At 49.7% G+C, this 16,501-nt stretch overlaps 1 protein-coding gene across 2 annotated transcripts in view; it reads left to right on the forward strand.

Annotated features, from left to right (window-relative positions):
* Positions 1-16,501, forward strand: part of C6H16orf95 (chromosome 6 C16orf95 homolog) — a 316,513-nt gene that overhangs the window by 188,879 nt on the left and 111,133 nt on the right. The window contains exons 8-10 of one of the 2 annotated variants that reach the window (XR_014805268.1): positions 10,043-10,179; positions 13,088-13,197; positions 16,214-16,390. The exons of the other annotated variant lie outside the window; for it this stretch is intronic. The gene's annotated coding sequence lies outside the window, so the exon portion shown is untranslated. The remainder of the gene's footprint in view (positions 1-10,042; positions 10,180-13,087; positions 13,198-16,213; positions 16,391-16,501) is intronic. 2 annotated transcript variants of the gene reach the window in all.

The following is a 16,501-nucleotide window of genomic DNA, read 5'->3' on the forward strand; positions in this document are numbered from 1 at the left end:
AATGAGAGCAAAAGCAACGTGAGGGAGGAATTGGGAGTACAGTTTGTCAGATTCTTATACTGAATGTGAATCCACATGATACGACTTCAAAGTAGACTCTGACCAAATATATTGCAAACCCCAGGATAACTAGCACATTTTTGAAAAGCGGTGTATGTCATGACTAGTGCTCTCACCTTAGGAAACACACACACAGCAGGCCCACTTCGTCCCCCGGCTTCCTGCTGCTCGTTCTCCTCTCCTGTCAGCTCTGTTTCTCAGGAGCGTGGTCTGCGCTTGCTGTGTTCACCCTCCAACCTTCTGTCAGTTGTAACCGGGCTTCCTCTTCCATTATTCTCATCAAATGGCTTTTGTCAAAGTCCCCGACGACCTTGACATCACTATATCCAGTTAGACATTTTTGGGACCTAACTTTAGACCGTGGGCCGCCTCTGCCACTGCCGGCCACCGCATCCTTCTTAAAACTCCCCCTTTCTCGGCTTCCGCAGGAGACACCCCCCCCGGTTGTCCTCTCAACGCTCTGGGTGCATCTGCTCTGTGCTCTTCGCGTGCTCATTGTCCCTCTTTGACCCGTGAAATGTTTGGACTCCTCAGAATTAATTTCTTTTTTTTTTTTTGTCTTTTTGCTATTTCTTCGGCCGCTCCCGCGGCATATGGAGGTTCCCAGGCTAGGGGTCTAATCAGAGCTGTAGCTGCCAGCCTATGCCAGGGCCACAGCAACGCGGGATCTGAGCCGCGTCTGCGACCTACACCACAGCTCACGGCAACGCCGGATCGTTAACCCACTGAGCAAGGGCAGGGATCGAACCCGCAACCTCATGGTTCCTAGTCGGATTCGTTAACCACTGCGCCACGACGGGAACTCCTCAGAATTAATTTCTAAGCCTTTGTTACTCCCCAAGCAAGCTCATTTTACCCCTGGCTTTGTTACCTTTCCCCAGAAGACGGCAGTTCTGTGTCTCGGTCTGAGACCTCTACTCTGAGCTTTGGTCCGTGCTCTTTACTGCCTGTGGGTATTGGAGGCAACTCAAATCTCATCATGTCCCAACAGAGGCCGTCATTTCTTTTCTCGCCCAGTCTTCTTCGAGGAGTCTGTGTGACAGAAAATGCCACTCCCACCGTCACTCCCGTCATCATTCATTCATGCAGAAAAGTGTTCATGGAGCCCTTCCTCTGCGCGGAGGCATAGACCTGAAGACGCTGGACACGGTCCCTGTCATCGTGGAGTTTCTACCCCAGAGGAGGAGACAAACCTTAAGCAAGCGAAGAAACAAACATATCACATAGTGTCAGGAAAGTATAAACGCTGTAAATAAAACTGAAGCTGGGTGAGGAGAGACTGATGGATGGCGTCAGTGGGGGGTGGTGGCTGTATGGGATGGAGGTGACACGTGAGCAGATACTTCAAAGACATGATGAGGCATACAAAGGCCAGAAGAGATGAGGGGAGAGCAGTGACAAAGTCAGCAGAAACCTAGGAGTTGTTCTTCACTCTTGGCTCTTGTCCATTGGGTGCTGCCGTCCTTAATGCCTGAAACTCCGGCCACTCTACGCCTTTGTTTCCACCACACTGGTCCAGAGCACCCTCAGCCCTGTCCTGGGTGATGGTCCCAGCCACCTCCCCGGTCTCCTCACCTGCATCCTTCTCTCCCTCCAGACCCATTCTCCGGAGGATAGCCAGAGTGGTCTTGTCAAAATGCACATCTAACAGTGATATTCCGCATCCTTCTCCTCTGCTTTCTTGCTTTTTTCTTTTCTTTTCTCTTCTTTTTGTTTTCTTTCTCTCTCTCTTTCTTTTGCTGTGGTGGTTTTCGAAAAATAAAAGGTGGGCTCTCCCTTTCCTCCCTTTGAATACAGGCTGACCTTTGTGACAGCCTCTGTGAAGAGAATGGGGCAGAAATGCTGACTTGAAGCGGAGACCAGAAGAGGCAGTGCTGCCTCTGTTGGCTTCTCTCTCCTGGGACCCACAGGCGAGGTGGAGAGGCCAGGGGTGGTGGTCTCACTGGCAGCCCAGCCAGCCGGTGCACGGAGAGCACGGACCGGCAGACAGGGGGCCTTCCGGCGGTGCCTGGCCCGCAGCCTTCCAGCCTGCCCACCCGATGGGACAGTGCAGCAGAGGCAAACCCTGCCGAGCTTTGCCCGCTTTGCGGATTCAAGAGCAAAAGAATGGTTTTCAGCTGCTGAAGTTTGGAGTGGTTTGTTTCACAACAACATAGAACCAGAACCATCAGCCCATCAGTTAAAACATGAGTGTAATCTGGCCTTCTTCCACCAAATCGAGTCTGATCCTGTGTCATGCTCTGTCATCCTTTGTCCCTTAGAGTCACCTATCTAGCTTACATCCAGCTGCCAGGCCACCTGTAGTAAGTTGTCCCACACCCCCTGCGTGTCTGTTCCTGACTTCCCAATCTGAGATGCTCTGGCTCCCCGTGGTGGGCTCGCCCTTGCTCCGTGGGCTGATAAACCCAACTTGGTTGCCTGCAGCCACGTGTCTGGTGGGCTTGGGATGGGGGCTTTCACGCGATAATGCCCGAAGCGGTCGGTGCGTGAGTGTTCCCGCGTGCTCCTCTGCCCCATCTCCTTTCCAGCCGCGTCTCCAGCGTCCTCGGCGGACTTCCTTCGCTTCCATCACCCTGTCTCTCTTGGTCCTCGGGTCTGCCCTGCCCCCTCCGTCCCAGGCTCCCGTGGGCTCCCTGCTGGTACCCCTCTCTGCTTTGCCTGGTTTGAATAGTCACCACCCGGCCTCCAATTGCCCCCTTGGCCTCCCTTTGCACCACCGGCGTTGCTTTCTAGAGGGAAGCCATCCTGGGTTTCTCAGGCTCACAGCACCGTGGCCCTTCCATGTCCTAGCATGCGTTACAGCGTAACGCTCCTACCGTGTGATGGTTTCACTGATGTCAGCGTCTGCCGCTGAGAGTTCCAGGAGCGCAGGTGATGGGTCTTCTTTTGCACACAGGTGTGTCCTGTAATGAAATAGATGTGTGCTCACCAACAAAGAGTCCAAAAGCCAGATGTGTGCTGGGGATGCCGACGGGAGCACAGCTGAGCAGGTGCTTTTACAGTGAGACTCCTCAGAGCCTCTGACCCACGTGGAGAACCGAGAGTGCTGGAGGAAGCAGCCCACTTTTCCCATATTTAGCCAAGCATGGAATGTTTTATTTAAGGTGTAATGTTTTCCAGAACATTCATATCTTGAGGAGTCGTGTTAGAGAAACACTAACTTAAGGCATAGTTTATTATTTTTCCTCTACATGTGCACACATGCATTTATTCACAGGTCACGTCCCCTGTGTATGTGTGTGTGTGTGTGTGTGCGCGCGCGCGTGCACACACTTGTGAATTCTCCCCTATTACTTCTGTGGGCCAAGTGTGACCAGAAACAACTCCTGAGTGGACTTGTGGGTTTGGAGGCAGATGAAAGGGGCTCAGAAGATGGGTCTGCCACTTCAAGTCCCGGCAGGAGGCAGGGTATGTGGGGCCCTGCAGCTTGACCTGGAGGGTCTGCCACAGGCGGGAGTGCTGACGTGGAAGGGTGTTTACCAAGTCCGAGTAGGGCTCAGAGCTGGGTGATGGGGTCTTTGTCTCCAGGGGGTGTTGTGGAGGGATGGGGCGCATCCTAGACACTGACCTGACATGAGCAGCACGAGCAGCCCTGCCAGAGCGGATGTGGCACCTGTGCGGCTTGGCCAGTGGCTTGGGTGGCCAGCTCTCCAGTAGATTGAGACAAGGGCTACACAGCCTGATGAGCGGGAAGCACTCAAGGAAGGTGTGTGAGAATTCTCGTCCAGCGAGCCTGCTTCCCCATGTGAGGGGGGCTGGGGTGAGGACAGTGGAGACACAAACAGAGATAATGCAGATTGCGGGCAGGCAAGGAAATGCTGACTCCAAAACTAAGAGAGGAGGGTAAGCCGAGTTACAGTAGGAAGAAGTCGTTTTATTGCAGATGACACTAATTTGGCGGATAATTTGAGGGGAAAGGGTTCACTGGGCGAAGGAAAATTCCACCATGTTGTCCATGCTCTTGTCTTGCCAGGGATGAGGCCCTGGGATTATCAGCTTGTCCACGCATACCCTCTGGGGTCAGAGCGGTCGCTGGCCCTCTCTGATAGTGTCGGCGGACGCGGGCAGCACCCCTGCCCCAGCCCTGAAGAGGCTACGTCCGAGCTCAGCCAGGGAGCCCGCATCTCCCAGTTTCCTTCACAGCACTTTGGATTTGATTTGATTGCAGACCCATCCCCAACTTCTGGGCCTCAATTTTCCATCTGTGAATTTGCTTTTGATGCTGGAGGGCTTTTTGTTTTGTTTTGTTTTGCTTTTTGTTTGTGATGGTAATTTTTAGTTCCGTGGCTCTACTGGGGTCATGTTGTGTGACGGCTGGAAACCGGAGGCTGGGCCTGCTGCCCTGTCTGCCAGTGTGGGCTGGTCCTCATTCTTGGGACCAGAGAAGCTTAAAACAAAGCCAAACAACAAAGAGATCCCGGACCCACCCCTGACTCTGGCTTCGGCTCTCGGCAGGCAGGTAGTGGCGTGCAGCTTCAGTGTTACTCCCAGTGTGCTCAGCTGAAATGTTGGGCTGCTTTGTGCACAGTTACAGCAGCTGTGTTGCTGACTCCAGCTGCAGAAAGGAGAGAAAGAAAAGCTATGGGGAGGCGCGAATGTTCCATGGCAAGGCAAGGGCGGACCGTGTCCTGGTCGGGGTGGACCGTCTGGCCGCCGTCACCAGCACCATGAGACCTGGGAGCGTCCGCCAGCCTAACTCAGAACCCCACCCGGGCGCTGCAGAGGAAGGACAGCAGGGGCAGGAGCCCACTGAGCGGCTGGACTCTGGCCCCTTCGAGGTCTGAGCTCTGCCCAGGGTTGTGAGGCCTTGTGGGAAATGAGTGTAGTTCAGGAGAAAAAGAGATCTGTTTTCCCCTAAGCTGTTTCTTTTTTTCTGAATCTCTATTATTTTATATCAAAGTAGTTGAAACCTTAAACATTATGGATTGAAGCGTGTTATCAGTCATCTTGCCATCTGAACATCATCACCTGGGCAGAGTTGGATGTTTGGTGTATCAGCCTTTGCATCAGCATTTGGATGTTTTACCAAATTTTGCATACATTTTCTATAGTCGGCGTTTTTTTATACGAATGTTTCCATTAAAGACTGCTGCGCAGTCACGATAAAAGCCCTGTGGAGTCAGTAAACCATGTAGATGGAGGGGGAGGTGTTGCCAAGACCCCAGCAAGGGAGCCGTGCTCATTGCTAGGGCCCCGTGAAGGGAGCCCAGAGCCCACTGGCAGGGCCTCGCTGGATGGCTCCTCCCCACCTAATGCTGGATTTCACATAGCACACGAGGACTTGCGAGCCAGGTGTGATGGGCTTTGTTTTTCAGGCAAAAGAGCTGAGGCTCTGCAAATCAAGCCGTTCTCCCCAAAACAAGGGGAAAAGCTCAGACACCCAAACCAAGCATTTCTGCCCCAAGGTCTGTGTGCTTAGCCCTGCCTTATTTTGCGTAGCTTCTCACTGGTTTGCTGGAACGTTGTCCCTTGTCTCAGAAGCATCCACACGGAGGGGCAACAGCCTCCTGGGTGGCCGATTCCAGGCTCCTCGGGAGGGCCGGCGTGGGAGACGGCTCCAAAGGTGAGCGGCGTCCTCAGGGCTGGCCAGCCAGCATCCAGCCCGGTTCCCACGTGGGACTTTTGACCCAGCTGAGCCATTTTCATCAGTCTCCTCTGGTTCCCGTGTTTCTCCTTGGAATTCTTTTTTCCTAAAACAACTCTGGTAGAGAAGCAAATGGAATGAAATCTGTTTTCCTTCGCTCTTGGATTTTTTTTTTTTTTATTTTTTGATTTTGATTTTTTAAATTTTATTTATTTTTTAGTCATTATTTCCCCAACACATTTTTTCCCCACTGTACAGCATGGTGACAGAGTTACATGTACATGTACACATTCTTTTTTCTCCCATTGTCATGCTCCATCATAAGTGACTAGACATAGTTCTCAGTGCTACACAGCAGGATCTTACTGCTAATCCATTCCCAAAGCAGTAGTTTGCATCCATTAACCCCAAGCTCCCAGTCCCTCCCAGTCCCTCCCCCTCCCCCCAGGCAACCACAAGTCTCTTCTCCAAGTCCATGAGTTTCTTTCCTGTGGAAAGGTTCATTTGTGCTGTATGTTAGATTCCAGATATAAGCGATGTCATATGGTATTTGTCTTTATCTTGCTGACTTACTTTACTCAGTATGAGAGTCTCTAGTTCCATCCATGATGCTGCAAATGACATTATTTTGGTTTTTTTTTAATGGCTGAGTAGTCTTCCGTTGTGTATATATACCATATCTTCATAATCCAGTCGTCTGTCAATGGACATTTGAGTTGTTTCCATGTCTTGGCTATTGTGAATAGAGCTGCAGTGAACATGCAGGTGCATGTGTATTTTTCAAGGAAACTTTTGCCCGGATATATGCCCAGGAGTGGGATTGCTGGGTCATATGGTAGTTCTATGTATAGTTTTCTAAGATACTGCCATATTGTTCTCCATAGCGGTTGAACCAGCTTACATTCCCACCAACAGTGCAGGAGGGTTCCCTTTTCTCCTAAATATAAGAAAAGACATCATCAAACTCCTTGAAAAAACGTGAGCAAAACATTCTCTGATATCAATCTTACAAATGTTTTCTCAGGTCAGTCTCCCAAATCAACAGAAATAAAAGCAAAAATAAACCGATGGGACCTAATCAAACTGACAAGCTTTTGCACAGCAAAGGAAACCAAAAAGACAACTTGCAGAATGGGAGAAAATCGTGTCAAGTGATGTAACTGACAAGGGCTTAATTTCTAAAATATACAAACAACTTCTGCAACTCAACAGCAAAAAAAACAACCACCCAATGGAAAAGTGGGCAAAAGACCAATAGCCTGTTCTCCAAGGAGGATGTACAGATGGCCAACAAGCACATGAAAAAATGCTCAACATCCCTGATTATTAGAGAAATGCAAATCAAAATCACCATGAGATACCACCTCATACCAGTCAGAATGGCCATCATTAATAAGTCCACAAATAACAAGTGCTGGAGGGGGTGTGGAGAAAAGGGAACCCTCTCTTTGGATTTTCATAACCAACCTTGTGAGAGGCAGCCCCTCTCCTTCCTGGGTTGACACAGGTGGGTAGGGACAGGGCCTGGCTCTGGACTCTGGATCCAGCTCAGCCACTTACTGGTAACACAGCTACCATGACTCTGCTTTCTGATCTGCAGAATGGGTGTGCCAGCGGCACCCCCTCAGAAGGGCCTGGTGGAGCGTGGAGGATTATCTGTGTTAGCAGGTGAGGCTCCGTGCCCAGCCTGTTGGAAACACCCTGTAAACGTCAGCTCTGACAATTCCTGCTTGTTTATGGGTACTTCTAGCTGAAGCTCATTTTCAGTGCCAAGCAGCAGTTAAGAAGGGCCATAAAAACCTCTGTGGCTTGGTCTAGAAAATAACTGAGGAAGAACGGCGAGGGGGGATCAGGTATGGCTGGGCGTTCCTCACGCTCCCCCTCCTCGCGCGGTACCTCCCACCCCAACGGCCCACAGCCTCACTGACTCTTAAGGAGGCTCCTCTCTTGTCTTTCCTGCTACATACCCTCTTGTGTCTCCAGCCTCCCAACCTCCTGAGGCAGGTACGGTTTTAAGAGGGAGGGGCCTGGGCCAGGTTTAGAGGTTTGAAAACTGGCTCTGAGCTAGCCCAGGGCAAGAGAGAGGCGGTGATCACACCGACACCCTCCACCCAGAGCTTGGAGCCCTTCATCACCCCCTTCCTTTGCGGGCACCACACATCAGTGTGCTCCCCATGCTTCCGCCAGCTGGATTCTAGGTGGCACAGTGGGGTCACTCTGCATGGGAGTCGGCCCCAGACAGAATGAAACCGGTGGCTTGGGTCTCCTGGGCATCTCCCTCCTGTGCGTGGTATTTGACATCGTGCGATAAACCCCCATGAAAAGCTCCCACAGGGGAGCTGGAGGGCCGGAGCCCGAGTTTGTGCTGTTGCCACCTGGTGGCGCCACCGTCTGGGCTGACAGAGGTGTGGGGGCAGGCCCCGTGTCACCGTGGTGGCCGGGGCTGCAGGTTTCAGCTCCCGGTGAGGATGAGGCGTGGCCTCAAAGGGCAGGGGCAGAAGGATCCTGATGGTCCTGGTTAACGGGCGGACGTTTGACTGTAAAGTGGATGGAAGCAGTTGCAGAATGAAAGCAGGTTTATTTACAGCAACGGTGTCCCTGCATGCAGCATCATGGGGACGTTAGTGTAAAAATAAAAGTAGATGAGAATTCTGTTCAAGGAACCTGGCTTTTGTCGCTGTCGCTGCCACAGGGACATCAGGCCGCCTCTGTCTGTGGAAACCAGCCTTAGAAAACCTCCTCTGAGACCAGACCCGCACGGGACGGCCTCCGGTGGGGTGGCTGCAGCGGTTCTGTGCTGGCGAGATTTCTGTTTTGTTTTGAACTTTTCTACTTTCTGAACATCCTTTCCCAGGAAATACCAAACGAGGAAGGGAGCCGCGAAGGAAAATTCCTTCTATCACTTTAGCAGTGAGGTTTCTTTTATTAGAAGACTTCATTTTTAGACCAGTTTTAGGGTTAGAGAAAAACTGAGCAGAAAGGCTAGTCCCCCTCTCCCCCCTGCCCCCTCCTAGCTCAGTTTCCCCTCTTGCTAACGTCTCACATGGGCGCGATGCGTTTGGTGCAGTTGGCGGGGCGGGATCCGCATGGCACTCGTCAGTGAATTGTGTAGTTGATGTATATTCTGTGGGTTTTAATCAATGCAGGCTGTCGCGTATCCACCATCAGGTACATCCAGGAGAGTTTCACTGCCCTAGAAATCCCCTGTAGCAATGAAATTTTAACGCAAAGTAAAACAAAAGCAGTACAACAGAGCTCTCCACACTTTCAGAGCTGCCTAAGGACCCTAGGAACCGGATAGCAGGAGAGCGTGCCCACGAGATCCTGTGACCCACACAGAGGCGGGGCCTGTGGAAGTGTTGGGGGCATGCCCCGGAGGCCGGAGCCGGGCTTAGGGAAGAGTGGGCAGTGTGGGTGCATACGTACAGCGACGGCAGTGCGGGCTTGTGTTATTAAAACAAAATATGGCTGTGGCAGGTGTGGGCTGGCCCGCTAAGTAGGACTTGGAGGCGGGGGCTTGTTCTCTGGCTGCTGGAACATTTGCTGCCACCTCATTGCCTCTGGGTCACAGGACCACAAGGCCAGCTTGGAGCCCCCACACCTGATGGGGATTGGGCAGGAGGCGGCTTTCCCTCCTCTGCATTGTTCTGCTCAAGCATCTGCTGCCAGAAAGTGTCCTCCCTCTGTGGAGCACCACGTGGACGAGGCTGGCCGGCAGCCTGGCCCCAGGCCCCACAGGTGATAAAGCTCCCTTGCTACCCGGGGGTGAGTGCTGGCCGGGCCAGGCCCCTGCGCAAAGCAGACCCTCGGGCCTACTGAGATGGCCCCTGTGGCTCCGGGAGCACGAGAAGCCTTGGCTTGCACTGGCCTCTGTTCGAGAAGGCGCCTCCCATCCCCTAGTGCCCAAGCTGAGGGTCCCTAGAGGTATTTGTGGATAAAATAGATGCTCTCACCTCTGCCTGTGTTTGACTCGCTCCAGTTCGTTATCAGGATTGTCCCCTGTGAGGCGGCAGCCCTGATTCCGGGGGCGATGGCATGCCTGAGGCCCAGGCTGGCCTGTTTCATGCTCCAAAGCCCGTCCGCCCTGAGGAAGTTTCTTTGCCATTTTTTCCTTCTCTCACTCTCAGGCTGTGGCGTAAATTGGGATGAAAAAGTATGGACCTGTATTCCTTCCCGGGACCGTGGAGAAAACTCACCCCTGGATTTCCTGGGCCGCCTGGGCTGCCTGATGGCCAGCCGGCTGAGAGCTGACATTGGGAGTGCAGGGTCTTTTTGGGCAATGTCCTGGGCTGCCAGAATGGGTCTAAATACATGAAAAGTAGGTTAACTTGCTATACTCCCTGCGTTTATTCTTCCAGCTGAAATTTTCCTGACTTTTTTTCACTTTCATTTTATTAGGTTAATAAAACTTGGTTTTCGAGCGTTTCGCTGCCCCAGGGGGGCAGTGGGCCCCATGTCCAATTCATCAAGTGCCTAATGAGTGGCCTCAGAGGTCCCGGCCCATCCATTCCAGAAGCTCTCTCTGCCTCGTAAAGGTGAGGCCTACGGGCTGCACTGTATATTTTGTCTGTTAGTTTCCCGAATTCTCCTGCCAGCTCAACTGTCACTTTTCAGGATTTATATGAGGCCAACAGCACCACGGGGCAGCTCCCCTCCACAGCAGAACCCCCCCCCCCCCTTTGCCTGTTCTTCACACACACCACACACTCTGTGCCATAAAACAATGTTTCTGCAATAAAACGAAATAGAAATGTGTTGATGCTAGCATTTTAGAACATTCCAGCCAAAGGGCTGCGGGAAATGCCTTCTTTTACGTGAAGGAGGGAAGCTCTGTGGAAGGAGGGGATAAACAGTATGAGACGGGGCCTTTAGGAAGAAGAGATAGCTTGGTCCTTAAATAAACTGAAAATAAAACGTGTGCATGTGTAACTGCGCACACGCGTGCAGTTTCTGAATTCTTTATACACTTATGTTTATACTGCCCTGGCTTGTTTTTATGGCTTCGCAGAAGGAACAGTGAGAAAGAGAAATTCATGTCACTTGCTTTCTGGGCCGAAGTGCTCTGTCTACTTCTAGAACATTCTCCATTTCCTCCCTGCCAGGCTCTCCTGCCTTTGCCAAGTTGTCGGACGCTGCCAGCTCCAGGCTTGGGCTGTGTCCCCCGACCATGGATAGGAAACTAGAGTTTGAGCGGCAAGAGCTGGAGGCACATACACCAGCTCAGGACTCGGGAGGTCGAGAGATGCAGTGACGGGCCTGGGGCGCGGGCAGTTGTGGCTGGTGGGGTCCTGGGCCGGAGGCCTCCCAGATTTCCCCACAGAAGCCTGGGTGGGTCTGGGGTCCTCCTCTGGTTGAGCCTCCAGAAATCGCCCAGCCTTTCCCGAAGCGCTCTGGTGGCTCCTAAGTGACTCCGCACGGTGACCTGCGGCTTTTGTGCCCTTCCTCTCAGCGGCTGCCGTGAGCACAGGAGGGAAGGGGCGCTGAGCGGAGATCACGCGGGCTCTGCAGGCGGTGAAGCTCTCTCCTGGGGGTCCCTGCATTTCATCACCCTCCCGGCCGCGAGGCCAGGGCCCAGGCCCCGTCCAAACAGTTGGCTGGGATTTGGGGACTTTTTTTAACCCTGGCCTTGGAGAGGTGAGGCGTCTCCCAGGCTGTAGGGCAGAGGCGGGAATGGCTGTCCCTCTTCTGCAGGCTCCTTGTCCTGTGGAGCAGGTGGTTTCTGGAGGGCCTTTGAAGCCAAGGGGGGGCGCGTCTGTGGCCAGCTCACCTGTGAGGAGACGGGCACCAGCCAGCACCTCCTCCCTTTCCTGTGGCAGGCGGCGTGGCCCTCAGCAGTGACCTCCAAGTGTCCACACACCCCAGAATTTTCGACCCAGCTTGGCATATCCCCTAGGTTCCCACTGGGCTGAAGGAGTTCACGGCGTGTGGGTGTGTGGCCACGAGCAGCTGCTTTGGTTGTGGCTCGGGGGGAGTGGGTCCAGCTCACACCCCATGAAGACCCTCAACCCAGGACTGGCCATTCTCAGCCGGCCCCGTCCCACCCCGAAGTGGCTGCAGCACGACTCCCCTGCAGGGTTTCCCGGGAGGAGCCGGTCCTCTCCCCCGCATGCGGACTGGGCACTTGCGCATTAGATTATCTTCTGAAAATATACTTTGAAGGGGTTGTGTTTTGTTTTGTTTTTCCTACTTGACACTCTTGAATCAAGTAGGCCATTTATCTTTTAGGCAGAAGGATTTCAGTAGTTATACCCCACACTTGCAGGAGGATCGCAGACTCCAAGCACAGAGCTAGTTTAACCTTTTTTTTTTCTTCGTCACGGGTTTATTCTTGTCTTAGCTTCCCCCCTAAACTTTGCAGCTTTCCTCCCCCATCTAACTAATCCTCCCAATTGCGGGTCCTCCCCCTGCCCCCCCCCCCCCCCCACTGCCCGCCCCCATGCATCCATCCCACCTCAAGCTACTCAGACTGAAAGGCGCATTCATGCCCAGGCCATCTGTTTGTTTAAACTCACCCCATGTTAGTCCATGTTAAATGCAACAGAATGGAGAAAAATGTAATTCTCTGTCGGCTTTTGATCAAAGAGAGGACTTTTTAAAAAAATCCAAGATGGATTTCTGAAGGACAGTGTTATACACATTCCGCGTGTTTCTGAGCTTCAGTGTTTAGTTGATTTGGGGGAAATTTTTTTCCCCCTTTTGATCCCAGGGAGAAAACACTCGCACAAACACATCTCAGCACCACAAACATCACAAGGGGGGCACTTTTCTACAGACTCCGCAGCTGAAAGGTGGAAGGAACTGCCTTTAATTTATCAACAGCCCAAGAGAATTCGAAATAGGGCTCAGCTGCTATACGCAAACCCTTTGTAACTCTGTGGGAATTCAGGGCAAAGTCCCTCTCGTTGGGGCAAGTTCAGGACCCAGGATGCTCCCCCCTCTACCCTGCGCTCAGGAACACACGCATCCATGCTTGCTCCATGATCTGATTTTCACAGCCGATCATGAAATGTACATTTCTCCCCTTACTCCCTGGGCTTCGGAGCAAATGCAAATAAAAAGTGCTTAAAATGGTTAACATTTCCTGTCACTTGAGGCATTCGTTAGGGGTGGGGGTCGCTGAGTTTTAAAGTGTATTTTCATAGGAAAACTCATTTCAGATTTGCGGCAGGAACTAGGACCGTTTCACACAGAGAATTTTTGGGTTTGTGATAAGCCTGCGTCCATTGCAGGCGGTCAAATGATCCTGTATATTATGCGGGTGCAGGAGAGCAAATATCCAGATTCAAACTGAGATTAACCTGGGGCCCAGCTCAGGTCACAGGAAAAAAAATTAAAATATGCCCTCTTTCCCCACCCTCTCCTCTGCTCAGTTTCTTCTGCTTTATTTGAGGACCCCCCCATTTGGTGCTTTAATTTGTTGTGTTTCCTCTATCGATTGTTTAGCTGGTGATTTTGCCAGCGTCCTGGATGTTCGTTCTAGTCTGCCCAGAAGAGTCACATTTCCTCCTGGAATCGGGACCAGGACACAGACAGACCCGCAGACACGGGAAACGGTGAGTTGGGTAGTCCACGGTCTCTCCTGCAGCTCTGACCCCGAGGGTCCTGTCCTGCCTCCCCTTTCTTTCTCTACCAGCTACCTTTCCACGGGGCTTCTCCCCTGAGCTCACTCGGTCAGCCCTCAGCACCATTCTCAACTTTTAGGAAAAGAGACTGCAATTTCTACGCAAACATCGGGTAGGAAGGGGAGGGGGAGTGTGCTTACCAATTGCAGGGACTTCAATTTTCATTTTAAGGCTCCAAAAGATGGAGAAAGTAAACAGAAGCAGGCTGGTTTATTTCAGGGGCTAACAGGGAGTCCCTGCTGAATTTACCTAATAAAATGAATTTAAAAATTTTTCTTTTTCTCATTTCATTCCAGCAGAAAATGAGTTTGCCTTTATAATGTCCAGATCTTTCAAACTCTATTGAGTGAGAAATTAAGTTACAAAATGTAAATACTTTGGTATATATATAATGAATATGTATATATGAAATGAAGTAATTTGTGACTGTAATACAATAGCAAGCCTGACTTTAAGGCTCTTAGGACACTTAAAATTTTTTATGATGTGTCATAAAGAGAAATAAGATTCAGTAAAAATATTTCTCTTTTAAAATAAGGAAATTGTGATACTTAGTAAATTTCATTGTAATTTTCATTTAACATAAGTTATCTATTAAAAATTTTTTTCTGAACATCTTGTCAAATGTTGGGAGGGTTGTTAAAGAAACATATGTTAATATTCTAGGCCACAGTCGACTTCTTTCCTTTCCGTGAAACTGTTCCAACGAGTATGGGAAATTATAAAACAATGTAGTTTTCTCGCGAAAAGAATACCCTGACTTTCATTACCAGGAAAAAGCAATTAATTCTCAAATTTCAGCGATCAGTTGGGAGCAGGACGACGGGGGGGAAGCAAGATGGTTATTTGCATAAGAACGTCCAGAAACCAGCATCCCGCAGATGTATGATCAGAATGTAATTTTATTGATAAGGAAAAGTTATATAAACTTGAAAAATGGGAGTTGTTTTGCTTAAGTGCCTGAAAAAAAGCGTTTAGAATAATATTTGGGTTACCTCAGTTTTGTGCTCTTGTGTTCTTGAAGCCTTGTGAGGTTCAAGAACTCCAGAGGAGTGGTGTGCCCGTGTGAGCATGTGTGTGTGTGTGTGTGTGTGTGTGTGTGTGTGTGGGCACTCGCTTCCCCTGTGTCCCCAGCCCAGCCCAAGGAGGTGGGAGCTGATTGGTGAAGAAAACTTTTACTCCAGAAATTCATAACTAATAGAAAATTCTTAGAAATTAAAAACAGCGATTTTCTTCTCACTTTTTCACCTCCTGTTTGGGAGTCATTGCCAGGGATAGACTGATGGGGTTGAGCCGGGTTTCCGTATCGCCACAGATCACTTTGTGGGAAAAGGTTGCCATGTTCCTGCACTTTTTATTAGAGGATTTGTTCTTGCTCTTCTGTCCATGAAGCTATGCCATTGTACATCTTCAGTAGATTTTATAAGCTTTCCGATCTGAATTGCTGAAATAGAAACCTTCCCATTCGTAGGGCGCGTCCCCTGATTTCCACTAGATGGCGATGTTACTTCTAGAGTGCCCCGTGGGGTGGGGGTGGGGAAGATGGCCGCTGAGATCCAGCCCAGATTGTGTCAGGACCCCTCACCTCTCCAGAGTGCATCCAGTGATCCAGGAGAACTTTTCTGAGGCCTTGCCTGAAATGCGCCAAGCCATCCAGGAATGTTTAAAGCATTTAAGGCAACTGTCTTTCCTTCCTGAAATGGCCTGAGACAGGGCCCAGCTAGAGTTCAAAGAAATACTTCTTGGAAATGTTCAAAATAAAAATGGAAGAAGCTTAGCAGCTATTTCAGTATTTTATCTGTTGCCTGTCTCTGTTCTCGCAAGTGAAAGATATCCTATGACTCTCCTGTAAAAATCCTGAAGAATATAGACGTTACAGCAGGGCATGGACTCTTCCATGTGAACACAGGGCCCGTTAAAGTCAGGCATCTGCAGGTAACGGTACCAGAGTCCCACCTTCTCAAAAAAGTTTTTTCCTTTTGAAGGTGACGAGTGCATGTGGGACTCCCCCCCCCCCCCCGGATTTGTATTTCATTGTCTCAGTACCTGCTAAATGGTATCACCAGCTTCCTAAAGCTTTTAAATTTCCATCTCCCGCGAGCGAACCTCCTTTTCTCATGGGAAAAGTTTCTACTTTATCTCAAAAAGAAACAGACATGTTTCTATGCCCACCACTTGCTAGAGAGAACCTCAACAATGATGAACATTCACTGCAACATATTTAAGGTTAAAATGATTTCATAACATTTTTTTATTACCCAATGAATGTATTACATTTGTCGTTGTACAATGATCATCACATTTTTGAATGATTTAAATGTTTTGATTTTTCATGAGACAACATGATTCCTTAATTTGTTTTATGTAATAATTTGCCATATCTTTTTTTATGGAAAAAGGAATAGGGTGCATGTCGAAAATTGTTTTAAACGAATTGGAATTCAACAACAGCAGCAAAAAAGGTTTATTTATTTTCCTAAAAAATGATGTTATAATTTGTCTGTATTGGGACAGATAGGCAGGAATTCATTTCACTCCAAACGTGAAATTCTATTTAAAGACATAGAAATATGTAAATACGGGAGCGTACAATGACTTCCCCATGCTGGTAGTAGTTATATCATGTGTTACTCTTTAAGACGGTAATTGAATGACATGCCAACGGCTATACCTGTGTGCATGGACAAACCGAACAAGCCACCAACCTTTTATTTTTTTTTGATAACTTGAATCTACATATTAATAAAATGATAGTGCAAAAAACCAGCTGTTAAAATAAACCCCGTTCCGCTTTAAGGATGCTGCCCTTTGGGGAGAAAGCCATTTAAGTATTGAGTGGCAGTGACCAGCAAACAATAATTAAAATGAAAATAAATCTTCCTGAAACTTAGTTCTAATTTTCTTGAGCAAGATACTAACCCATAAAAAATAAACATTGTTTATGCAGCCAGATTTGTATCAAGTGAGCCCCTGTGAATTGATCCGGAGAAAATATGAACTCGTCTGTCTCAAGGACTGTGGTTCGCTAGCAGACAGAGAGAGCTATTGGATACGTGGAAACCAGAGAAAATAAAATTAGTGATTCTGGAAAGAGGTTCATTCAGATTTATGCAGGCCCAGGAAGGTGAGTGTATTAGAATTCGCATAAACAAAGCTGCGTCACTTGGCACCTTGGCTTAGGGATAATTTAATTACCCCACCTATTAACGCTGATTTATGTTTCTGCTCCTGCCAA

The sequence above is a fragment of the Sus scrofa genome, chromosome 6 (genome assembly GCF_054392235.1).
Source record: "Sus scrofa isolate SSC_HxYL_T2T_F1_AM1 chromosome 6, Sscrofa_HxYL_maternal_Yorkshire_Landrace_v2.0, whole genome shotgun sequence".
NCBI classification, from domain to species: Eukaryota; Metazoa; Chordata; class Mammalia; order Artiodactyla; family Suidae; genus Sus; species Sus scrofa.